This window comes from Ambystoma mexicanum, chromosome 4p, assembly GCF_040938575.1.
Source record: "Ambystoma mexicanum isolate Mex_15411 chromosome 4p, UKY_AmexF1_1, whole genome shotgun sequence".
Taxonomy (NCBI): domain Eukaryota; kingdom Metazoa; phylum Chordata; class Amphibia; order Caudata; family Ambystomatidae; genus Ambystoma; species Ambystoma mexicanum.
The window spans coordinates 844,857,913-844,876,441 of record NC_090927.1 but is presented as its reverse complement, the minus strand read 5'-3'; the positions used below and the strand labels follow the sequence as shown (position 1 = coordinate 844,876,441).

The following is an 18,529-nucleotide window of genomic DNA, read 5'->3' as shown; positions in this document are numbered from 1 at the left end:
ATACAGGTAGTGTGTTCATGGGTAATAAATCGACTTTCACATGTAATGCAGTACAGAGAATATTGAGTCCTTCAAGAGGCATGAAAGAAAACCATTATTGTGTTGATTGTTCTCTCCACCTCCCTGCAACAGACACAGGATGGATGAATTAAAGTTATCCTACCAGACATAGGAGTCCTGAATGGGCCCACCAGTCTTATATATCTCGCCTGATCGAGCCTGATCGAGCGATGAGCGTGGTATCATGTTGCAAGTGGCTGCATGGCTTAGCTTACTAAATGCAAATGCATAAGAGTAATATTCTTAGCATTTCTAGAGCCTACGGCCACACCACACTGAATGCACCCGATCTCGTCTGATCTCGGAAGTTAAGCAGTGTTAGGCCTAGTTAGTACCTGGATGGGAGACCGCCTGGGAATACCAGGTGCTGTAGGCTTTTTTGTGTTCCAAGTTCAGGAAGTGAGCCATTTCACAATTGCCTTTCAAAACTGCAAGGTCTAGCCGACTAGATGCTTAAAAGTACAAAACTCACAAGGCCCAGAGCCTACGGCCACACCACACTGAATGCGTCTGATCTCGGAAGCTAAGCTGTGTCGGGCCTCGTTAGTACCTGGATGGGAGACCGCCTGGGAATACCAGGTGCTGTAGGCTTTTTTGTGCTCCAAGTTCAGGAAGTGAGCCATTTCTCAATTGCCATTCAAAACTGCAAGGTCTAGCTGACTAGATGCTTAAAAGTACAAAACTCACTAGGCCCAGAGACTACGGACACACCACACTGATTGCGCCCGATCTCGTCTGATCTCGGAAGCTAAGCAGTGTCGGGCCTAGTTAGTACCTGGATGGGAGACCACCTGGGAATACCAGGTGCTGTAGGCTTTTTTGTGCTCCAAGTTCAGGAAGTGAGCCATTTCACAATTGCCTTTCAAAACTGCAAGGTCTAGCCGACTAGATGCTTAAAAGTACAAAACTCACTAGGCCCAGAGCCTACGGCCACACCACACTGAATGCGCCTGATCTCGTCTGATCTCAGAAGCTAAGCAGTGTCGGGCCTAGTTAGTACCTGGATGGGAGACCGCCTGGGAATACCAGGTGCTGTAGGCTTTTTTGTACTCCAAGTTCAGGAAGTGAGCCATTTCTCAATTTCCTTTCAAAACTGCAAGGTCTAGCTGACTAGATGCTTAAAAGTACAAAACTCACTAGGCCCAGAGCCTACGGCCACACCACACTGATTGCGCCCGATCTCGTCTGATCTCGGAAGCTAAGCAGTGTCGGGCCTTGTTAGTACCTGGATGGGAGACCGCCTGGGAATACCAGGTGCTGTAGGCTTTTTTGTGCTCCAAGTTCAGGAAGTGAGCCATTTCTCAATTGCCTTTCAAAACTGCAAGGTCTAGCTGACTAGATGCTTAAAAGTACAAAACTCACTAGGCCCAGAGCCTACGGCCACACCACACTGATTGCGCCCGATCTCGTCTGATCTCGGAAGCTAAGCAGTGTCGGGCCTAGTTAGTACCTGGATGGGAGACCACCTGGGAATACCAGGTGCTGTAGGCTTTTTTGTACTCCAAGTTCAGGAAGTGAGCCATTTCACAATTGCCTGTCAAAACTGCAAGGTCTAGCCGACTAGATGCTTAAAAGTACAAAACTCCAGAGCCTACGGCCACACCACACTGAATGCGCCCGATCTCGGAAGCTAAGCAGGGTCGGGCCTAGTTAGTACCTGGATGGGAGACTGCCTGGGAATACCAGGTGCTGTAGGCTTTTTTGTGCTCCATGATTAGTAATTGCGCAACTTCTCAATTATTTTTCAAATTTGGTATGTTTCCAAAATAATTGTATCCCGTTTTATAGCGGAAATGTTGGACAACATCATGAGGGCTGGAGCTACCTTTTTACATAGAATTAGCATACAGGTAGTGTGTTCATGGGTAATAAATCGACTTTCACATGTAATGCAGTACAGAGAATATTGAGTCCTTCAAGAGGCATGAAAGAAAACCATTATTGTGTTGATTGTTCTCTCCACCTCCCTGCAACAGACACAGGATGGATGAATTAAAGTTATCCTACCAGACATAGGAGTCCTGAATGGGCCCACCAGTCTTATATATCTCGCCTGATCGAGCCTGATCGAGCGATGAGCGTGGTATCATGTTGCAAGTGGCTGCATGGCTTAGCTTACTAAATGCAAATGCATAAGAGTAATATTCTTAGCGTTCCTAGAGCCTACGGCCACACCACACTGAATGCACCCGATCTCGTCTGATCTCGGAAGTTAAGCAGTGTCAGGCCTAGTTAGTACCTGGATGGGAGACCGCCTGGGAATACCAGGTGCTGTAGGCTTTTTTGTGCTCCAAGTTCAGGAAGTGAGCCCTTTCTCAATTGCCTTTTAAAACTGCAAGGTCTAGCCGACTAGATGCTTAAAAGTACAAAACTCACAAGGCCCAGAGCCTACGGCCACACCACACTGAATGCGCCCGATCTCGTCTGATCTCGGAAGCTAAGCAGTGTCGGGCCTCGTTAGTACCTGGATGGGAGACCGCCTGGGAATACCAGGTGCTGTAGGCTTTTTTGTGCTCCAAGTTCAGGAAGTGAGCCATTTCTCAATTGCCTTTCAAAACTGCAAGGTCTAGCTGACTAGATGCTTAAAAGTACAAAACTCACAAGGCCCAGAGCCTACGGCCACACCACACTGAATGCGCCCCATCTCGTCTGATCTCGGAAGCTAAGCAGTGTCGGGCCTCGTTAGTACCTGGATGGGAGACCGCCTGGGAATACCAGGTGCTGTAGGCTTTTTTGTGCTCCAAGTTCAGGAAGTGAGCCATTTCTCAATTGCCTTTCAAAACTGCAAGGTCTAGCTGACTAGATGCTTAAAAGTACAAAACTCACTAGGCCTAGAGCCTACGGCCACACCACACTGATTGCGCCCGATCTCGTCTGATCTCGGAAGCTAAGCAGTGTCGGGCCTAGTTAGTACCTGGATGGGAGACCACCTGGGAATACCAGGTGCTGTAGGCTTTTTTGTACTCCAAGTTCAGGAAGTGAGCCATTTCACAATTGCCTTTCAAAACTGCAAGGTCTAGCCGACTAGATGCTTAAAAGTACAAAACTCACTAGGCCCAGAGCCTACGGCCACACCACACTGAATGCGCCCGATCTCGGAAGCTAAGCAGGGTCGGGCCTAGTTAGTACCTGGATGGGAGACTGCCTGGGAATACCAGGTGCTGTAGGCTTTTTTGTGCTCCATGATTAGTAATTGCGCAACTTCTCAATTATTTTTCAAATTTGGTATGTTTCCAAAATAATTGTATCCCGTTTTATAGCGGAAATGTTGGACAACATCATGAGGGCTGGAGCTACCTTTTTACATAGAATTAGCATACAGGTAGTGTGTTCATGGGTAATAAATCGACTTTCACATGTAATGCAGTACAGAGAATATTGAGTCCTTCAAGAGGCATGAAAGAAAACCATTATTGTGTTGATTGTTCTCTCCACCTCCCTGCAACAGACACAGGATGGATGAATTAAAGTTATCCTACCAGACATAGGAGTCCTGAATGGGCCCACCAGTCTTATATATCTCGCCTGATCGAGCGATGAGCGTGGTATCATGTTGCAAGTGGCTGCATGGCTTAGCTTACTAAATGCAAATGCATAAGAGTAATATTCTTAGCATTCCTAGAGCCTACGGCCACACCACACTGAATGCACCCGATCTCGTCTGATCTTGGAAGTTAAGCAGTGTCAGGCCTAGTTAGTACCTGGATGGGAGACCGCCTGGGAATACCAGGTGCTGTAGGCTTTTTTGTGCTCCAAGTTCAGGAAGTGAGCCCTTTCTCAATTGCCTTTTAAAACTGCAAGGTCTAGCCGACTAGATGCTTAAAAGTACAAAACTCACAAGGCCCAGAGCCTACGGCCACACCACACTGAATGCGCCCGATCTCGTCTGATCTTGGAAGCTAAGCAGTGTCTGGCCCCCTTAGTACCTGGATGGGAGACCGCCTGGGAATACCAGGTGCTGTAGGCTTTTTTGTGCTCCAAGTTCAGGAAGTGAGCCATTTCACAATTGCCTTTCAAAACTGCAAGGTCTAGCCGACTAGATGCTTAAAAGTACAAAACTCACTAGGCCCAGAGCCTACGGCCACACCACACTGAATGCGCCCGATCTCAGAAGCTAAGCAGGGTCGGGCCTAGTTAGTACCTGGATGGGAGACTGCCTGGGAATACCAGGTGCTGTAGGCTTTTTTGTGCTCCATGATTAGTAATTGCGCAACTTCTCAATTATTTTTCAAATTTGGTATGTTTCCAAAATAATTGTATCCCGTTTTATAGCGGAAATGTTGGACAACATCATGAGGGCTGGAGCTACCTTTTTACATAGAATTAGCATACAGGTAGTGTGTTCATGGGTAATAAATCGACTTTCACATGTAATGCAGTACAGAGAATATTGAGTCCTTCAAGAGGCATGAAAGAAAACCATTATTGTGTTGATTGTTCTCTCCACCTCCCTGCAACAGACACAGGATGGATGAATTAAAGTTATCCTACCAGACATAGGAGTCCTGAATGGGCCCACCAGTCTTATATATCTCGCCTGATCGAGCCTGATCGAGCGATGAGCGTGGTATCATGTTGCAAGTGGCTGCATGGCTTAGCTTACTAAATGCAAATGCATAAGAGTAATATTCTTAGCGTTCCTAGAGCCTACGGCCACACCACACTGAATGCACCCGATCTCGTCTGATCTCGGAAGTTAAGCAGTGTCAGGCCTAGTTAGTACCTGGATGGGAGACCGCCTGGGAATACCAGGTGCTGTAGGCTTTTTTGTGCTCCAAGTTCAGGAAGTGAGCCCTTTCTCAATTGCCTTTTAAAACTGCAAGGTCTAGCCGACTAGATGCTTAAAAGTACAAAACTCACAAGGCCCAGAGCCTACGGCCACACCACACTGAATGCGCCCGATCTCGTCTGATCTCGGAAGCTAAGCAGTGTCGGGCCTCGTTAGTACCTGGATGGGAGACCGCCTGGGAATACCAGGTGCTGTAGGCTTTTTTGTGCTCCAAGTTCAGGAAGTGAGCCATTTCTCAATTGCCTTTCAAAACTGCAAGGTCTAGCTGACTAGATGCTTAAAAGTACAAAACTCACAAGGCCCAGAGCCTACGGCCACACCACACTGAATGCGCCCCATCTCGTCTGATCTCGGAAGCTAAGCAGTGTTGGGCCTCGTTAGTACCTGGATGGGAGACCGCCTGGGAATACCAGGTGCTGTAGGCTTTTTTGTGCTCCAAGTTCAGGAAGTGAGCCATTTCTCAATTGCCTTTCAAAACTGCAAGGTCTAGCTGACTAGATGCTTAAAAGTACAAAACTCACTAGGCCCAGAGCCTACGGCCACACCACACTGATTGCGCCCGATCTCGTCTGATCTCGGAAGCTAAGCAGTGTCGGGCCTAGTTAGTACCTGGATGGGAGACCACCTGGGAATACCAGGTGCTGTAGGTTTTTTTGTACTCCAAGTTCAGGAAGTGAGCCATTTCACAATTGCCTTTCAAAACTGCAAGGTCTAGCCGACTAGATGCTTAAAAGTACAAAACTCACTAGGCCCAGAGCCTACGGCCACACCACACTGAATGCGCCCGATCTCGGAAGCTAAGCAGGGTCGGGCCTAGTTAGTACCTGGATGGGAGACTGCCTGGGAATACCAGGTGCTGTAGGCTTTTTTGTGCTCCATGATTAGTAATTGCGCAACTTCTCAATTATTTTTCAAATTTGGTATGTTTCCAAAATAATTGTATCCCGTTTTATAGCGGAAATGTTGGACAACATCATGAGGGCTGGAGCTACCTTTTTACATAGAATTAGCATACAGGTAGTGTGTTCATGGGTAATAAATCGACTTTCACATGTAATGCAGTACAGAGAATATTGAGTCCTTCAAGAGGCATGAAAGAAAACCATTATTGTGTTGATTGTTCTCTCCACCTCCCTGCAACAGACACAGGATGGATGAATTAAAGTTATCCTACCAGACATAGGAGTCCTGAATGGGCCCACCAGTCTTATATATCTCGCCTGATCGAGCCTGATCGAGCGATGAGCGTGGTATCATGTTGCAAGTGGCTGCATGGCTTAGCTTACTAAATGCAAATGCATAAGAGTAATATTCTTAGCATTCCTAGAGCCTACGGCCACACCACACTGAATGCACCCGATCTCGTCTGATCTTGGAAGTTAAGCAGTGTCAGGCCTAGTTAGTACCTGGATGGGAGACCGCCTGGGAATACCAGGTGCTGTAGGCTTTTTTGTGCTCCAAGTTCAGGAAGTGAGCCCTTTCTCAATTGCCTTTTAAAACTGCAAGGTCTAGCCGACTAGATGCTTAAAAGTACAAAACTCACAAGGCCCAGAGCCTACGGCCACACCACACTGAATGCGCCCGATCTCGTCTGATCTTGGAAGCTAAGCAGTGTCTGGCCCCCTTAGTACCTGGATGGGAGACCGCCTGGGAATACCAGGTGCTGTAGGCTTTTTTGTGCTCCAAGTTCAGGAAGTGAGCCATTTCACAATTGCCTTTCAAAACTGCAAGGTCTAGCCGACTAGATGCTTAAAAGTACAAAACTCACTAGGCCCAGAGCCTACGGCCACACCACACTGAATGCGCCCGATCTCAGAAGCTAAGCAGGGTCGGGCCTAGTTAGTACCTGGATGGGAGACTGCCTGGGAATACCAGGTGCTGTAGGCTTTTTTGTGCTCCATGATTAGTAATTGCGCAACTTCTCAATTATTTTTCAAATTTGGTATGTTTCCAAAATAATTGTATCCCGTTTTATAGCGGAAATGTTGGACAACATCATGAGGGCTGGAGCTACCTTTTTACATAGAATTAGCATACAGGTAGTGTGTTCATGGGTAATAAATCGACTTTCACATGTAATGCAGTACAGAGAATATTGAGTCCTTCAAGAGGCATGAAAGAAAACCATTATTGTGTTGATTGTTCTCTCCACCTCCCTGCAACAGACACAGGATGGATGAATTAAAGTTATCCTACCAGACATAGGAGTCCTGAATGGGCCCACCAGTCTTATATATCTCGCCTGATCGAGCCTGATCGAGCGATGAGCGTGGTATCATGTTGCAAGTGGCTGCATGGCTTAGCTTACTAAATGCAAATGCATAAGAGTAATATTCTTAGCGTTCCTAGAGCCTACGGCCACACCACACTGAATGCACCCGATCTCGTCTGATCTCGGAAGTTAAGCAGTGTCAGGCCTAGTTAGTACCTGGATGGGAGACCGCCTGGGAATACCAGGTGCTGTAGGCTTTTTTGTGCTCCAAGTTCAGGAAGTGAGCCCTTTCTCAATTGCCTTTTAAAACTGCAAGGTCTAGCCGACTAGATGCTTAAAAGTACAAAACTCACAAGGCCCAGAGCCTACGGCCACACCACACTGAATGCGCCCGATCTCGTCTGATCTCGGAAGCTAAGCAGTGTCGGGCCTCGTTAGTACCTGGATGGGAGACCGCCTGGGAATACCAGGTGCTGTAGGCTTTTTTGTGCTCCAAGTTCAGGAAGTGAGCCATTTCTCAATTGCCTTTCAAAACTGCAAGGTCTAGCTGACTAGATGCTTAAAAGTACAAAACTCACAAGGCCCAGAGCCTACGGCCACACCACACTGAATGCGCCCCATCTCGTCTGATCTCGGAAGCTAAGCAGTGTCGGGCCTCGTTAGTACCTGGATGGGAGACCGCCTGGGAATACCAGGTGCTGTAGGCTTTTTTGTGCTCCAAGTTCAGGAAGTGAGCCATTTCTCAATTGCCTTTCAAAACTGCAAGGTCTAGCTGACTAGATGCTTAAAAGTACAAAACTCACTAGGCCCAGAGCCTACGGCCACACCACACTGATTGCGCCCGATCTCGTCTGATCTCGGAAGCTAAGCAGTGTCGGGCCTAGTTAGTACCTGGATGGGAGACCACCTGGGAATACCAGGTGCTGTAGGCTTTTTTGTACTCCAAGTTCAGGAAGTGAGCCATTTCACAATTGCCTTTCAAAACTGCAAGGTCTAGCCGACTAGATGCTTAAAAGTACAAAACTCACTAGGCCCAGAGCCTACGGCCACACCACACTGAATGCGCCCGATCTCGGAAGCTAAGCAGGGTCGGGCCTAGTTAGTACCTGGATGGGAGACTGCCTGGGAATACCAGGTGCTGTAGGCTTTTTTGTGCTCCATGATTAGTAATTGCGCAACTTCTCAATTATTTTTCAAATTTGGTATGTTTCCAAAATAATTGTATCCCGTTTTATAGCGGAAATGTTGGACAACATCATGAGGGCTGGAGCTACCTTTTTACATAGAATTAGCATACAGGTAGTGTGTTCATGGGTAATAAATCGACTTTCACATGTAATGCAGTACAGAGAATATTGAGTCCTTCAAGAGGCATGAAAGAAAACCATTATTGTGTTGATTGTTCTCTCCACCTCCCTGCAACAGACACAGGATGGATGAATTAAAGTTATCCTACCAGACATAGGAGTCCTGAATGGGCCCACCAGTCTTATATATCTCGCCTGATCGAGCCTGATCGAGCGATGAGCGTGGTATCATGTTGCAAGTGGCTGCATGGCTTAGCTTACTAAATGCAAATGCATAAGAGTAATATTCTTAGCATTCCTAGAGCCTACGGCCACACCACACTGAATGCACCCGATCTCGTCTGATCTTGGAAGTTAAGCAGTGTCAGGCCTAGTTAGTACCTGGATGGGAGACCGCCTGGGAATACCAGGTGCTGTAGGCTTTTTTGTGCTCCAAGTTCAGGAAGTGAGCCCTTTCTCAATTGCCTTTTAAAACTGCAAGGTCTAGCCGACTAGATGCTTAAAAGTACAAAACTCACAAGGCCCAGAGCCTACGGCCACACCACACTGAATGCGCCCGATCTCGTCTGATCTTGGAAGCTAAGCAGTGTCTGGCCCCCTTAGTACCTGGATGGGAGACCGCCTGGGAATACCAGGTGCTGTAGGCTTTTTTGTGCTCCAAGTTCAGGAAGTGAGCCATTTCACAATTGCCTTTCAAAACTGCAAGGTCTAGCCGACTAGATGCTTAAAAGTACAAAACTCACTAGGCCCAGAGCCTACGGCCACACCACACTGAATGCGCCCGATCTCAGAAGCTAAGCAGGGTCGGGCCTAGTTAGTACCTGGATGGGAGACTGCCTGGGAATACCAGGTGCTGTAGGCTTTTTTGTGCTCCATGATTAGTAATTGCGCAACTTCTCAATTATTTTTCAAATTTGGTATGTTTCCAAAATAATTGTATCCCGTTTTATAGCGGAAATGTTGGACAACATCATGAGGGCTGGAGCTACCTTTTTACATAGAATTAGCATACAGGTAGTGTGTTCATGGGTAATAAATCGACTTTCACATGTAATGCAGTACAGAGAATATTGAGTCCTTCAAGAGGCATGAAAGAAAACCATTATTGTGTTGATTGTTCTCTCCACCTCCCTGCAACAGACACAGGATGGATGAATTAAAGTTATCCTACCAGACATAGGAGTCCTGAATGGGCCCACCAGTCTTATATATCTCGCCTGATCGAGCCTGATCGAGCGATGAGCGTGGTATCATGTTGCAAGTGGCTGCATGGCTTAGCTTACTAAATGCAAATGCATAAGAGTAATATTCTTAGCATTTCTAGAGCCTATGGCCACACCACACTGAATGCACCCGATCTCGTCTGATCTTGGAAGTTAAGCAGTGTTAGGCCTAGTTAGTACCTGGATGGGAGACCGCCTGGGAATACCAGGTGCTGTAGGCTTTTTTGTGTTCCAAGTTCAGGAAGTGAGCCATTTCACAATTGCCTTTCAAAACTGCAAGGTCTAGCCGACTAGATGCTTAAAAGTACAAAACTCACAAGGCCCAGAGCCTACGGCCACACCACACTGAATGCGTCTGATCTCGGAAGCTAAGCTGTGTCGGGCCTCGTTAGTACCTGGATGGGAGACCGCCTGGGAATACCAGGTGCTGTAGGCTTTTTTGTGCTCCAAGTTCAGGAAGTGAGCCATTTCTCAATTGCCATTCAAAACTGCAAGGTCTAGCTGACTAGATGCTTAAAAGTACAAAACTCACTAGGCCCAGAGACTACGGACACACCACACTGATTGCGCCCGATCTCGTCTGATCTCGGAAGCTAAGCAGTGTCGGGCCTAGTTAGTACCTGGATGGGAGACCACCTGGGAATACCAGGTGCTGTAGGCTTTTTTGTGCTCCAAGTTCAGGAAGTGAGCCATTTCACAATTGCCTTTCAAAACTGCAAGGTCTAGCCGACTAGATGCTTAAAAGTACAAAACTCACTAGGCCCAGAGCCTACGGCCACACCACACTGAATGCGCCTGATCTCGTCTGATCTCAGAAGCTAAGCAGTGTCGGGCCTAGTTAGTACCTGGATGGGAGACCGCCTGGGAATACCAGGTGCTGTAGGCTTTTTTGTACTCCAAGTTCAGGAAGTGAGCCATTTCTCAATTTCCTTTCAAAACTGCAAGGTCTAGCCGACTAGATGCTTAAAAGTACAAAACTCACAAGGCCCAGAGCCTATGGCCACACCACACTGAATGCGCCCGATCTCGTCTGATCTCGGAAGCTAAGCAGTGTCGGGCCTTGTTAGTACCTGGATGGGAGACCGCCTGGGAATACCAGGTGCTGTAGGCTTTTTTGTGCTCCAAGTTCAGGAAGTGAGCCATTTCTCAATTGCCTTTCAAAACTGCAAGGTCTAGCTGACTAGATGCTTAAAAGTACAAAACTCACTAGGCCCAGAGCCTACGGCCACACCACACTGATTGCGCCCGATCTCGTCTGATCTCGGAAGCTGAGCAGTGTCGGGCCTAGTTAGTACCTGGATGGGAGACCACCTGGGAATACCAGGTGCTGTAGGCTTTTTTGTACTCCAAGTTCAGGAAGTGAGCCATTTCACAAATGCCTTTCAAAACTGCAAGGTCTAGCCGACTAGATGCTTAAAAGTACAAAACTCACTAGGCCCAGAGCCTACGGCCACACCACACTGAATGCGCCCGATCTCGGAAGCTAAGCAGGGTCGGGCCTAGTTAGTACCTGGATGGGAGACTGCCTGGGAATACCAGGTGCTGTAGGCTTTTTTGTGCTCCATGATTAGTAATTGCGCAACTTCTCAATTATTTTTCAAATTTGGTATGTTTCCAAAATAATTGTATCCCGTTTTATAGCGGAAATGTTGGACAACATCATGAGGGCTGGAGCTACCTTTTTACATAGAATTAGCATACAGGTAGTGTGTTCATGGGTAATAAATCGACTTTCACATGTAATGCAGTACAGAGAATATTGAGTCCTTCAAGAGGCATGAAAGAAAACCATTATTGTGTTGATTGTTCTCTCCACCTCCCTGCAACAGACACAGGATGGATGAATTAAAGTTATCCTACCAGACATAGGAGTCCTGAATGGGCCCACCAGTCTTATATATCTCGCCTGATCGAGCCTGATCGAGCGATGAGCGTGGTATCATGTTGCAAGTGGCTGCATGGCTTAGCTTACTAAATGCAAATGCATAAGAGTAATATTCTTAGCATTCCTAGAGCCTACGGCCACACCACACTGAATGCACCCGATCTTGTCTGATCTTGGAAGTTAAGCAGTGTCAGGCCTAGTTAGTACCTGGATGGGAGACCGCCTGGGAATACCAGGTGCTGTAGGCTTTTTTGTGCTCCAAGTTCAGGAAGTGAGCCCTTTCTCAATTGCCTTTTAAAACTGCAAGGTCTAGCCGACTAGATGCTTAAAAGTACAAAACTCACAAGGCCCAGAGCCTACGCCACACCACACTGAATGCGCCCGATCTCGTCTGATCTCGGAAGCTAAGCAGTGTCGGGCCTCGTTAGTACCTGGATGGGAGACCGCCTGGGAATACCAGGTGCTGTAGGCTTTTTTGTGCTCCAAGTTCAGGAAGTGAGCCATTTCACAATTGCCTTTCAAAACTGCAAGGTCTAGCCGACTAGATGCTTAAAAGTACAAAACTCACTAGGCCCAGAGCCTACGGCCACACCACACTGAATGCGCCTGATCTCGTCTGATCTCAGAAGCTAAGCAGTGTCGGGCCTAGTTAGTACCTGGATGGGAGACCGCCTGGGAATACCAGGTGCTGTAGGCTTTTTTCTACTCCAAGTTCAGGAAGTGAGCCATTTCTCAATTGCCTTTCAAAACTGCAAGGTCTAGCCGACTAGATGCTTAAAAGTACAAAACTCACAAGGCCCAGAGCCTACGGCCACACCACACTGAATGCGCCCGATCTCGGAAGCTAAGCAGGGTCGGGCCTAGTTAGTACCTGGATGGGAGACTGCCTGGGAATACCAGGTGCTGTAGGCTTTTTTGTGCTCCATGATTAGTAATTGCGCAACTTCTCAATTATTTTTCAAATTTGGTATGTTTCCAAAATAATTGTATCCCGTTTTATAGCGGAAATGTTGGACAACATCATGAGGGCTGGAGCTACCTTTTTACATAGAATTAGCATACAGGTAGTGTGTTCATGGGTAATAAATCGACTTTCACATGTAATGCAGTACAGAGAATATTGAGTCCTTCAAGAGGCATGAAAGAAAACCATTATTGTGTTGATTGTTCTCTCCACCTCCCTGCAACAGACACAGGATGGATGAATTAAAGTTATCCTACCAGACATAGGAGTCCTGAATGGGCCCACCAGTCTTATATATCTCGCCTGATCGAGCCTGATCGAGCGATGAGCGTGGTATCATGTTGCAAGTGGCTGCATGGCTTAGCTTACTAAATGCAAATGCATAAGAGTAATATTCTTAGCATTCCTAGAGCCTACGGCCACACCACACTGAATGCACCCGATCTCGTCTGATCTCGGAAGTTAAGCAGTGTCAGGCCTAGTTAGTACCTGGATGGGAGACCGCCTGGGAATACCAGGTGCTGTAGGCTTTTTTGTGCTCCAAGTTCAGGAAGTGAGCCATTTCACAATTGCCTTTCAAAACTGCAAGGTCTAGCCGACTAGATGCTTAAAAGTACAAAACTCACTAGGCCCAGAGCCTACGGCCACACCACACTGAATGCGCCTGATCTCGTCTGATCTCAGAAGCTAAGCAGTGTCGGGCCTAGTTAGTACCTGGATAGGAGACCGCCTGGGAATACCAGGTGCTGTAGGCTTTTTTGTACTCCAAGTTCAGGAAGTGAGCCATTTCTCAATTGCCTTTCAAAACTGCAAGGTCTAGCCGACTAGATGCTTAAAAGTACAAAACTCACAAGGCCCAGAGCCTACGGCCACACCACACTGAATGCGCCCGATCTCGTCTGATCTCGGAAGCTAAGCAGTGTCGGGCCTCGTTAGTACCTGGATGGGAGACCGCCTGGGAATACCAGGTGCTGTAGGCTTTTTTGTGCTCCAAGTTCAGGAAGTGAGCCATTTCACAATTGCCTTTCAAAACTGCAAGGTCTAGCCGACTAGATGCTTAAAAGTACAAAACTCACAAGGCCCAGAGCCTACGGCCACACCACACTGAATGCGTCTGATCTTGGAAGCTAAGCAGTGTCGGGCCTCGTTAGTACCTGGATGGGAGACCGCCTGGGAATACCAGGTGCTGTAGGCTTTTTTGTGCTCCAAGTTCAGGAAGTGAGCCATTTCACAATTGCCTTTCAAAACTGCAAGGTCTAGCCGACTAGATGCTTAAAAGTACAAAACTCACTAGGCCCAGAGCCTACGGCCACACCACACTGAATGCGCCCGATCTCGGAAGCTAAGCAGGGTCGGGCCTAGTTAGTACCTGGATGGGAGACTGCCTGGGAATACCAGGTGCTGTAGGCTTTTTTGTGCTCCATGATTAGTAATTGCGCAACTTCTCAATTATTTTTCAAATTTGGTATGTTTCCAAAATAATTGTATCCCGTTTTATAGCGGAAATGTTGGACAACATCATGAGGGCTGGAGCTACCTTTTTACATAGAATTAGCATACAGGTAGTGTGTTCATGGGTAATAAATCGACTTTCACATGTAATGCAGTACAGAGAATATTGAGTCCTTCAAGAGGCATGAAAGAAAACCATTATTGTGTTGATTGTTCTCTCCACCTCCCTGCAACAGACACAGGATGGATGAATTAAAGTTATCCTACCAGACATAGGAGTCCTGAATGGGCCCACCAGTCTTATATATCTCGCCTGATCGAGCCTGATCGAGCGATGAGCGTGGTATCATGTTGCAAGTGGCTGCATGGCTTAGCTTACTAAATGCAAATGCATAAGAGTAATATTCTTAGCATTTCTAGAGCCTACGGCCACACCACACTGAATGCACCCGATCTCGTCTGATCTCGGAAGTTAAGCAGTGTTAGGCCTAGATAGTACCTGGATGGGAGACCGCCTGGGAATACCAGGTGCTGTAGGCTTTTTTGTGCTCCAAGTTCAGGAAGTGAGCCATTTCACAATTGCCTTTCAAAACTGCAAGGTCTAGCCGACTAGATGCTTAAAAGTACAAAACTCACAAGGCCCAGAGCCTACGGCCACACCACACTGAATGCGTCTGATCTCGGAAGCTAAGCTGTGTCGGGCCTCGTTAGTACCTGGATGGGAGACCGCCTGGGAATACCAGGTGCTGTAGGCTTTTTTGTGCTCCAAGTTCAGGAAGTGAGCCATTTCTCAATTGCCATTCAAAACTGCAAGGTCTAGCTGACTAGATGCTTAAAAGTACAAAACTCACTAGGCCCAGAGACTACGGACACACCACACTGATTGCGCCCGATCTCGTCTGATCTCGGAAACTAAGCAGTGTCGGGCCTAGTTAGTACCTGGATGGGAGACCACCTGGGAATACCAGGTGCTGTAGGTTTTTTTGTGCTCCAAGTTCAGGAAGTGAGCCATTTCACAATTGCCTTTCAAAACTGCAAGGTCTAGCCGACTAGATGCTTAAAAGTACAAAACTCACTAGGGCCAGAGCCTACGGCCACACCACACTGAATGCGCCTGATCTCGTCTGATCTCAGAAGCTAAGCAGTGTCGGGCCTAGTTAGTACCTGGATGGGAGACCGCCTGGGAATACCAGGTGCTGTAGGCTTTTTTGTACTCCAAGTTCAGGAAGTGAGCCATTTCTCAATTGCCTTTCAAAACTGCAAGGTCTAGCCGACTAGATGCTTAAAAGTACAAAACTCACAAGGCCCAGAGCCTACGGCCACACCACACTGAATGCGCCCGATCTCGTCTGATCTCGGAAGCTAAGCAGTGTCGGGCCTTGTTAGTACCTGGATGGGAGACCGCCTGGGAATACCAGGTGCTGTAGGCTTTTTTGTGCTCCAAGTTCAGGAAGTGAGCCCTTTCTCAATTGCCTTTTAAAACTGCAAGGTCTAGCCGACTAGATGCTTAAAAGTACAAAACTCACAAGGCCCAGAGCCTATGGCCACACCACACTGAATGCGCCTGATCTCGTCTGATCTCAGAAGCTAAGCAGTGTCGGGCCTCGTTAGTACCTGGATGGGAGACCGCCTGGGAATACCAGGTGCTGTAGGCTTTTTTGTGCTCCAAGTTCAGGAAGTGAGCCATTTCACAATTGCCTTTCAAAACTGCAAGGTCTAGCCGACTAGATGCTTAAAAGTACAAAACTCACTAGGCCCAGAGCCTACGGCCACACCACACTGAATGCACCCAGGAAGCTAAGCAGGGTCGGGCCTAGTTAGTACCTGGATGGGAGACTGCCTGGGAATACCAGGTGCTGTAGGCTTTTTTGTGCTCCATGATTAGTAATTGCGCAACTTCTCAATTATTTTTCAAATTTGGTATGTTTCCAAAATAATTGTATCCCGTTTTATAGCGGAAATGTTGGACAACATCATGAGGGCTGGAGCTACCTTTTTACATAGAATTAGCATACAGGTAGTGTGTTCATGGGTAATAAATCGACTTTCACATGTAATGCAGTACAGAGAATATTGAGTCCTTCAAGAGGCATGAAAGAAACCCATTATTGCGTTGATTGTTCTCTCCACCTCCCTGCAACAGACACAGGATGGATGAATTAAAGTTATCCTACCAGACATAGGAGTCCTGAATGGGCCCACCAGTCTTATATATCTCGCCTGATCGAGCCTGATCGAGCGATGAGCGTGGTATCATGTTGCAAGTGGCTGCATGGCTTAGCTTACTAAATGCAAATGCATAAGAGTAATATTCTTAGCATTCCTAGAGCCTACGGCCACACCACACTGAATGCACCCGATCTCGTCTGATCTCGGAAGTTAAGCAGTGTCAGGCCTAGTTAGTACCTGGATGGGAGACCGCCTGGGAATACCAGGTGCTGTAGGCTTTTTTGTGCTCCAAGTTCAGGAAGTGAGCCCTTTCTCAATTGCCTTTTAAAACTGCAAGGTCTAGCCGACTAGATGCTTAAAAGTACAAAACTCACTGGGCCCAGAGCCTACGGCCACACCACACTGAATGCGCCTGATCTCGTCTGATCTCAGAAGCTAAGCAGTGTCGGGCCTAGTTAGTACCTGGATGGGAGACCGCCTGGGAATACCAGGTGCTGTAGGCTTTTTTGTGCTCCAAGTTCAGGAAGTGAGCCATTTCACAATTGCCTTTCAAAACTGCAAGGTCTAGCCGACTAGATGCTTAAAAGTACAAAACTCACAAGGCCCAGAGCCTACGGCCACACCACACTGAATGCGTCTGATCTCGGAAGCTAAGCAGTGTCGGGCCTCGTTAGTACCTGGATGGGAGACCGCCTGGGAATACCAGGTGCTGTAGGCTTTTTTGTGCTCCAAGTTCAGGAAGTGAGCCATTTCACAATTGCCTTTCAAAACTGCAAGGTCTAGCCGACTAGATGCTTAAAAGTACAAAACTCACTAGGCCCAGACCCTACGGCCACACCACACTGAATGCGCCTGATCTCGTCTGATCTCAGAAGCTAAGCAGTGTCGGGCCTAGTTAGTACCTGGATGGGAGACCGCCTGGGAATACCAGGTGCTGTAGGCTTTTTTGTACTCCAAGTTCAGGAAGTGAGCCATTTCTCAATTGCCTTTCAAAACTGCAAGGTCTAGCCGACTAGATGCTTAAAAGTACAAAACTCACTAGGCCCAGAGCCTACGGCCACACCACACTGAATGCGCCCGATCTCGGAAGCTAAGCAGGGTCGGGCCTAGTTAGTACCTGGATGGGAGACTGCCTGGGAATACCAGGTGCTGTAGGCTTTTTTGTGCTCCATGATTAGTAATTGCGCAACTTCTCAATTATTTTTCAAATTTGGTATGTTTCCAAAATAATTGTATCCCGTTTTATAGCGGAAATGTTGGACAACATCATGAGGGCTGGAGCTACCTTTTTACATAGAATTAGCATACAGGTAGTGTGTTCATGGGTAATAAATCGACTTTCACATGTAATGCAGTACAGAGAATATTGAGTCCTTCAAGAGGCATGAAAGAAAACCATTATTGTGTTGATTGTTCTCTCCACCTCCCTGCAACAGACACAGGATGGATGAATTAAAGTTATCCTACCAGACATAGGAGTCCTGAATGGGCCCACCAGTCTTATATATCTCGCCTGATCGAGCCTGATCGAGCGATGAGCGTGGTATCATGTTGCAAGTGGCTGCATGGCTTAGCTTACTAAATGCAAATGCATAAGAGTAATATTCTTAGCATTCCTAGAGCCTACGGCCACACCACACTGAATGCACCCGATCTCGTCTGATCTTGGAAGTTAAGCAGTGTCAGGCCTAGTTAGTACCTGGATGGGAGACCGCCTGGGAATACCAGGTGCTGTAGGCTTTTTTGTGCTCCAAGTTCAGGAAGTGAGCCCTTTCTCAATTGCCTTTTAAAACTGCAAGGTCTAGCCGACTAGATGCTTAAAAGTACAAAACTCACAAGGCCCAGAGCCTACGGCCACACCACACTGAATGCGCCCGATCTCGTCTGATCTTGGAAGCTAAGCAGTGTCTGGCCCCCTTAGTACCTGGATGGGAGACCGCCTGGGAATACCAGGTGCTGTAGGCTTTTTTGTGCTCCAAGTTCAGGAAGTGAGCCATTTCACAATTGCCTTTCAAAACTGCAAGGTCTAGCCGACTAGATGCTTAAAAGTACAAAACTCACTAGGCCCAGAGCCTACGGCCACACCACACTGAATGCGCCCGATCTCAGAAGCTAAGCAGGGTCGGGCCTAGTTAGTACCTGGATGGGAGACTGCCTGGGAATACCAGGTGCTGTAGGCTTTTTTGTGCTCCATGATTAGTAATTGCGCAACTTCTCAATTATTTTTCAAATTTGGTATGTTTCCAAAATAATTGTATCCCGTTTTATAGCGGAAATGTTGGACAACATCATGAGGGCTGGAGCTACCTTTTTACATAGAATTAGCATACAGGTAGTGTGTTCATGGGTAATAAATCGACTTTCACATGTAATGCAGTACAGAGAATATTGAGTCCTTCAAGAGGCATGAAAGAAAACCATTATTGTGTTGATTGTTCTCTCCACCTCCCTGCAACAGACACAGGATG

General features: G+C 47.3%; 39 non-coding genes and 23 pseudogenes across 39 annotated transcripts; all 62 read left to right on the top strand.

Moving 5' to 3' along the window:
* Positions 1–317: 317 nt before the first annotated feature.
* LOC138458536 (5S ribosomal RNA) lies at positions 318–436 on the top strand. The gene has a single exon (XR_011262434.1). It is a non-coding gene; the product is annotated as a 5S ribosomal RNA (ribosomal RNA).
* A 106-nt stretch (positions 437–542) lies between these two features.
* Positions 543–651, top strand: LOC138458819 (5S ribosomal RNA; annotated as a pseudogene).
* Positions 652–757: 106 nt separating this feature from the next.
* Positions 758–876, top strand: LOC138454466 (5S ribosomal RNA). Its single transcript, XR_011261142.1, has one exon. It is a non-coding gene; the product is annotated as a 5S ribosomal RNA (ribosomal RNA).
* Positions 877–982: 106 nt separating this feature from the next.
* Positions 983–1,101, top strand: LOC138456403 (5S ribosomal RNA). The gene has a single exon (XR_011262094.1). It is a non-coding gene; the product is annotated as a 5S ribosomal RNA (ribosomal RNA).
* A 106-nt stretch (positions 1,102–1,207) lies between these two features.
* LOC138462476 (5S ribosomal RNA) lies at positions 1,208–1,326 on the top strand. Its single transcript, XR_011265071.1, has one exon. It is a non-coding gene; the product is annotated as a 5S ribosomal RNA (ribosomal RNA).
* A 106-nt stretch (positions 1,327–1,432) lies between these two features.
* On the top strand, positions 1,433–1,551 carry LOC138460583 (5S ribosomal RNA). Its single transcript, XR_011263263.1, has one exon. It is a non-coding gene; the product is annotated as a 5S ribosomal RNA (ribosomal RNA).
* Positions 1,552–1,649: 98 nt separating this feature from the next.
* Positions 1,650–1,758, top strand: LOC138457224 (5S ribosomal RNA; annotated as a pseudogene).
* A 463-nt stretch (positions 1,759–2,221) lies between these two features.
* LOC138461572 (5S ribosomal RNA) lies at positions 2,222–2,340 on the top strand. Its single transcript, XR_011264186.1, has one exon. It is a non-coding gene; the product is annotated as a 5S ribosomal RNA (ribosomal RNA).
* Positions 2,341–2,446: 106 nt separating this feature from the next.
* LOC138462242 (5S ribosomal RNA) lies at positions 2,447–2,565 on the top strand. The gene has a single exon (XR_011264845.1). It is a non-coding gene; the product is annotated as a 5S ribosomal RNA (ribosomal RNA).
* Positions 2,566–2,671: 106 nt separating this feature from the next.
* Positions 2,672–2,790, top strand: LOC138454874 (5S ribosomal RNA). Its single transcript, XR_011261531.1, has one exon. It is a non-coding gene; the product is annotated as a 5S ribosomal RNA (ribosomal RNA).
* Positions 2,791–2,896: 106 nt separating this feature from the next.
* Positions 2,897–3,015, top strand: LOC138460581 (5S ribosomal RNA). Its single transcript, XR_011263261.1, has one exon. It is a non-coding gene; the product is annotated as a 5S ribosomal RNA (ribosomal RNA).
* A 106-nt stretch (positions 3,016–3,121) lies between these two features.
* On the top strand, positions 3,122–3,230 carry LOC138457223 (5S ribosomal RNA; annotated as a pseudogene).
* A 453-nt stretch (positions 3,231–3,683) lies between these two features.
* On the top strand, positions 3,684–3,802 carry LOC138463692 (5S ribosomal RNA). Its single transcript, XR_011266279.1, has one exon. It is a non-coding gene; the product is annotated as a 5S ribosomal RNA (ribosomal RNA).
* A 106-nt stretch (positions 3,803–3,908) lies between these two features.
* On the top strand, positions 3,909–4,027 carry LOC138455834 (5S ribosomal RNA; annotated as a pseudogene).
* Positions 4,028–4,133: 106 nt separating this feature from the next.
* Positions 4,134–4,242, top strand: LOC138458550 (5S ribosomal RNA; annotated as a pseudogene).
* Positions 4,243–4,705: 463 nt separating this feature from the next.
* On the top strand, positions 4,706–4,824 carry LOC138461571 (5S ribosomal RNA). The gene has a single exon (XR_011264185.1). It is a non-coding gene; the product is annotated as a 5S ribosomal RNA (ribosomal RNA).
* A 106-nt stretch (positions 4,825–4,930) lies between these two features.
* LOC138462240 (5S ribosomal RNA) lies at positions 4,931–5,049 on the top strand. Its single transcript, XR_011264844.1, has one exon. It is a non-coding gene; the product is annotated as a 5S ribosomal RNA (ribosomal RNA).
* Positions 5,050–5,155: 106 nt separating this feature from the next.
* LOC138454569 (5S ribosomal RNA) lies at positions 5,156–5,274 on the top strand. The gene has a single exon (XR_011261240.1). It is a non-coding gene; the product is annotated as a 5S ribosomal RNA (ribosomal RNA).
* Positions 5,275–5,380: 106 nt separating this feature from the next.
* On the top strand, positions 5,381–5,499 carry LOC138462524 (5S ribosomal RNA). Its single transcript, XR_011265120.1, has one exon. It is a non-coding gene; the product is annotated as a 5S ribosomal RNA (ribosomal RNA).
* Positions 5,500–5,605: 106 nt separating this feature from the next.
* On the top strand, positions 5,606–5,714 carry LOC138457222 (5S ribosomal RNA; annotated as a pseudogene).
* A 463-nt stretch (positions 5,715–6,177) lies between these two features.
* Positions 6,178–6,296, top strand: LOC138463691 (5S ribosomal RNA). The gene has a single exon (XR_011266278.1). It is a non-coding gene; the product is annotated as a 5S ribosomal RNA (ribosomal RNA).
* A 106-nt stretch (positions 6,297–6,402) lies between these two features.
* Positions 6,403–6,521, top strand: LOC138455833 (5S ribosomal RNA; annotated as a pseudogene).
* A 106-nt stretch (positions 6,522–6,627) lies between these two features.
* On the top strand, positions 6,628–6,736 carry LOC138458547 (5S ribosomal RNA; annotated as a pseudogene).
* Positions 6,737–7,199: 463 nt separating this feature from the next.
* Positions 7,200–7,318, top strand: LOC138461570 (5S ribosomal RNA). The gene has a single exon (XR_011264184.1). It is a non-coding gene; the product is annotated as a 5S ribosomal RNA (ribosomal RNA).
* A 106-nt stretch (positions 7,319–7,424) lies between these two features.
* On the top strand, positions 7,425–7,543 carry LOC138462239 (5S ribosomal RNA). The gene has a single exon (XR_011264843.1). It is a non-coding gene; the product is annotated as a 5S ribosomal RNA (ribosomal RNA).
* A 106-nt stretch (positions 7,544–7,649) lies between these two features.
* On the top strand, positions 7,650–7,768 carry LOC138454873 (5S ribosomal RNA). Its single transcript, XR_011261530.1, has one exon. It is a non-coding gene; the product is annotated as a 5S ribosomal RNA (ribosomal RNA).
* Positions 7,769–7,874: 106 nt separating this feature from the next.
* On the top strand, positions 7,875–7,993 carry LOC138460580 (5S ribosomal RNA). The gene has a single exon (XR_011263260.1). It is a non-coding gene; the product is annotated as a 5S ribosomal RNA (ribosomal RNA).
* A 106-nt stretch (positions 7,994–8,099) lies between these two features.
* Positions 8,100–8,208, top strand: LOC138457221 (5S ribosomal RNA; annotated as a pseudogene).
* A 463-nt stretch (positions 8,209–8,671) lies between these two features.
* LOC138463690 (5S ribosomal RNA) lies at positions 8,672–8,790 on the top strand. Its single transcript, XR_011266276.1, has one exon. It is a non-coding gene; the product is annotated as a 5S ribosomal RNA (ribosomal RNA).
* Positions 8,791–8,896: 106 nt separating this feature from the next.
* On the top strand, positions 8,897–9,015 carry LOC138455832 (5S ribosomal RNA; annotated as a pseudogene).
* A 106-nt stretch (positions 9,016–9,121) lies between these two features.
* On the top strand, positions 9,122–9,230 carry LOC138458546 (5S ribosomal RNA; annotated as a pseudogene).
* Positions 9,231–9,693: 463 nt separating this feature from the next.
* Positions 9,694–9,812, top strand: LOC138464299 (5S ribosomal RNA). Its single transcript, XR_011266879.1, has one exon. It is a non-coding gene; the product is annotated as a 5S ribosomal RNA (ribosomal RNA).
* A 106-nt stretch (positions 9,813–9,918) lies between these two features.
* LOC138458818 (5S ribosomal RNA) lies at positions 9,919–10,027 on the top strand (annotated as a pseudogene).
* A 106-nt stretch (positions 10,028–10,133) lies between these two features.
* LOC138454465 (5S ribosomal RNA) lies at positions 10,134–10,252 on the top strand. The gene has a single exon (XR_011261141.1). It is a non-coding gene; the product is annotated as a 5S ribosomal RNA (ribosomal RNA).
* Positions 10,253–10,358: 106 nt separating this feature from the next.
* Positions 10,359–10,477, top strand: LOC138456392 (5S ribosomal RNA). Its single transcript, XR_011262093.1, has one exon. It is a non-coding gene; the product is annotated as a 5S ribosomal RNA (ribosomal RNA).
* Positions 10,478–10,583: 106 nt separating this feature from the next.
* On the top strand, positions 10,584–10,702 carry LOC138462519 (5S ribosomal RNA). The gene has a single exon (XR_011265114.1). It is a non-coding gene; the product is annotated as a 5S ribosomal RNA (ribosomal RNA).
* Positions 10,703–10,808: 106 nt separating this feature from the next.
* Positions 10,809–10,927, top strand: LOC138464780 (5S ribosomal RNA). Its single transcript, XR_011267357.1, has one exon. It is a non-coding gene; the product is annotated as a 5S ribosomal RNA (ribosomal RNA).
* Positions 10,928–11,033: 106 nt separating this feature from the next.
* LOC138457220 (5S ribosomal RNA) lies at positions 11,034–11,142 on the top strand (annotated as a pseudogene).
* Positions 11,143–11,605: 463 nt separating this feature from the next.
* On the top strand, positions 11,606–11,724 carry LOC138454648 (5S ribosomal RNA). The gene has a single exon (XR_011261316.1). It is a non-coding gene; the product is annotated as a 5S ribosomal RNA (ribosomal RNA).
* A 106-nt stretch (positions 11,725–11,830) lies between these two features.
* LOC138455296 (5S ribosomal RNA) lies at positions 11,831–11,948 on the top strand. Its single transcript, XR_011261934.1, has one exon. It is a non-coding gene; the product is annotated as a 5S ribosomal RNA (ribosomal RNA).
* Positions 11,949–12,054: 106 nt separating this feature from the next.
* Positions 12,055–12,173, top strand: LOC138456381 (5S ribosomal RNA). The gene has a single exon (XR_011262092.1). It is a non-coding gene; the product is annotated as a 5S ribosomal RNA (ribosomal RNA).
* A 106-nt stretch (positions 12,174–12,279) lies between these two features.
* LOC138457219 (5S ribosomal RNA) lies at positions 12,280–12,388 on the top strand (annotated as a pseudogene).
* Positions 12,389–12,851: 463 nt separating this feature from the next.
* On the top strand, positions 12,852–12,970 carry LOC138461568 (5S ribosomal RNA). Its single transcript, XR_011264183.1, has one exon. It is a non-coding gene; the product is annotated as a 5S ribosomal RNA (ribosomal RNA).
* A 106-nt stretch (positions 12,971–13,076) lies between these two features.
* LOC138463296 (5S ribosomal RNA) lies at positions 13,077–13,195 on the top strand. Its single transcript, XR_011265883.1, has one exon. It is a non-coding gene; the product is annotated as a 5S ribosomal RNA (ribosomal RNA).
* A 106-nt stretch (positions 13,196–13,301) lies between these two features.
* LOC138462238 (5S ribosomal RNA) lies at positions 13,302–13,420 on the top strand. The gene has a single exon (XR_011264842.1). It is a non-coding gene; the product is annotated as a 5S ribosomal RNA (ribosomal RNA).
* Positions 13,421–13,526: 106 nt separating this feature from the next.
* Positions 13,527–13,635, top strand: LOC138458973 (5S ribosomal RNA; annotated as a pseudogene).
* Positions 13,636–13,741: 106 nt separating this feature from the next.
* LOC138457218 (5S ribosomal RNA) lies at positions 13,742–13,850 on the top strand (annotated as a pseudogene).
* Positions 13,851–14,313: 463 nt separating this feature from the next.
* LOC138460936 (5S ribosomal RNA) lies at positions 14,314–14,432 on the top strand. The gene has a single exon (XR_011263588.1). It is a non-coding gene; the product is annotated as a 5S ribosomal RNA (ribosomal RNA).
* A 106-nt stretch (positions 14,433–14,538) lies between these two features.
* On the top strand, positions 14,539–14,647 carry LOC138458816 (5S ribosomal RNA; annotated as a pseudogene).
* Positions 14,648–14,753: 106 nt separating this feature from the next.
* Positions 14,754–14,872, top strand: LOC138455718 (5S ribosomal RNA; annotated as a pseudogene).
* A 106-nt stretch (positions 14,873–14,978) lies between these two features.
* LOC138456370 (5S ribosomal RNA) lies at positions 14,979–15,097 on the top strand. Its single transcript, XR_011262091.1, has one exon. It is a non-coding gene; the product is annotated as a 5S ribosomal RNA (ribosomal RNA).
* A 106-nt stretch (positions 15,098–15,203) lies between these two features.
* Positions 15,204–15,322, top strand: LOC138461132 (5S ribosomal RNA). The gene has a single exon (XR_011263767.1). It is a non-coding gene; the product is annotated as a 5S ribosomal RNA (ribosomal RNA).
* A 106-nt stretch (positions 15,323–15,428) lies between these two features.
* Positions 15,429–15,547, top strand: LOC138463376 (5S ribosomal RNA). The gene has a single exon (XR_011265963.1). It is a non-coding gene; the product is annotated as a 5S ribosomal RNA (ribosomal RNA).
* A 106-nt stretch (positions 15,548–15,653) lies between these two features.
* On the top strand, positions 15,654–15,757 carry LOC138459372 (5S ribosomal RNA; annotated as a pseudogene).
* A 463-nt stretch (positions 15,758–16,220) lies between these two features.
* On the top strand, positions 16,221–16,339 carry LOC138461567 (5S ribosomal RNA). Its single transcript, XR_011264182.1, has one exon. It is a non-coding gene; the product is annotated as a 5S ribosomal RNA (ribosomal RNA).
* A 106-nt stretch (positions 16,340–16,445) lies between these two features.
* Positions 16,446–16,564, top strand: LOC138456359 (5S ribosomal RNA). Its single transcript, XR_011262090.1, has one exon. It is a non-coding gene; the product is annotated as a 5S ribosomal RNA (ribosomal RNA).
* A 106-nt stretch (positions 16,565–16,670) lies between these two features.
* On the top strand, positions 16,671–16,779 carry LOC138457988 (5S ribosomal RNA; annotated as a pseudogene).
* A 106-nt stretch (positions 16,780–16,885) lies between these two features.
* On the top strand, positions 16,886–17,004 carry LOC138463249 (5S ribosomal RNA). The gene has a single exon (XR_011265835.1). It is a non-coding gene; the product is annotated as a 5S ribosomal RNA (ribosomal RNA).
* Positions 17,005–17,110: 106 nt separating this feature from the next.
* Positions 17,111–17,219, top strand: LOC138457217 (5S ribosomal RNA; annotated as a pseudogene).
* Positions 17,220–17,682: 463 nt separating this feature from the next.
* LOC138463689 (5S ribosomal RNA) lies at positions 17,683–17,801 on the top strand. The gene has a single exon (XR_011266275.1). It is a non-coding gene; the product is annotated as a 5S ribosomal RNA (ribosomal RNA).
* A 106-nt stretch (positions 17,802–17,907) lies between these two features.
* LOC138455831 (5S ribosomal RNA) lies at positions 17,908–18,026 on the top strand (annotated as a pseudogene).
* A 106-nt stretch (positions 18,027–18,132) lies between these two features.
* Positions 18,133–18,241, top strand: LOC138458545 (5S ribosomal RNA; annotated as a pseudogene).
* Positions 18,242–18,529: the final 288 nt, after the last annotated feature.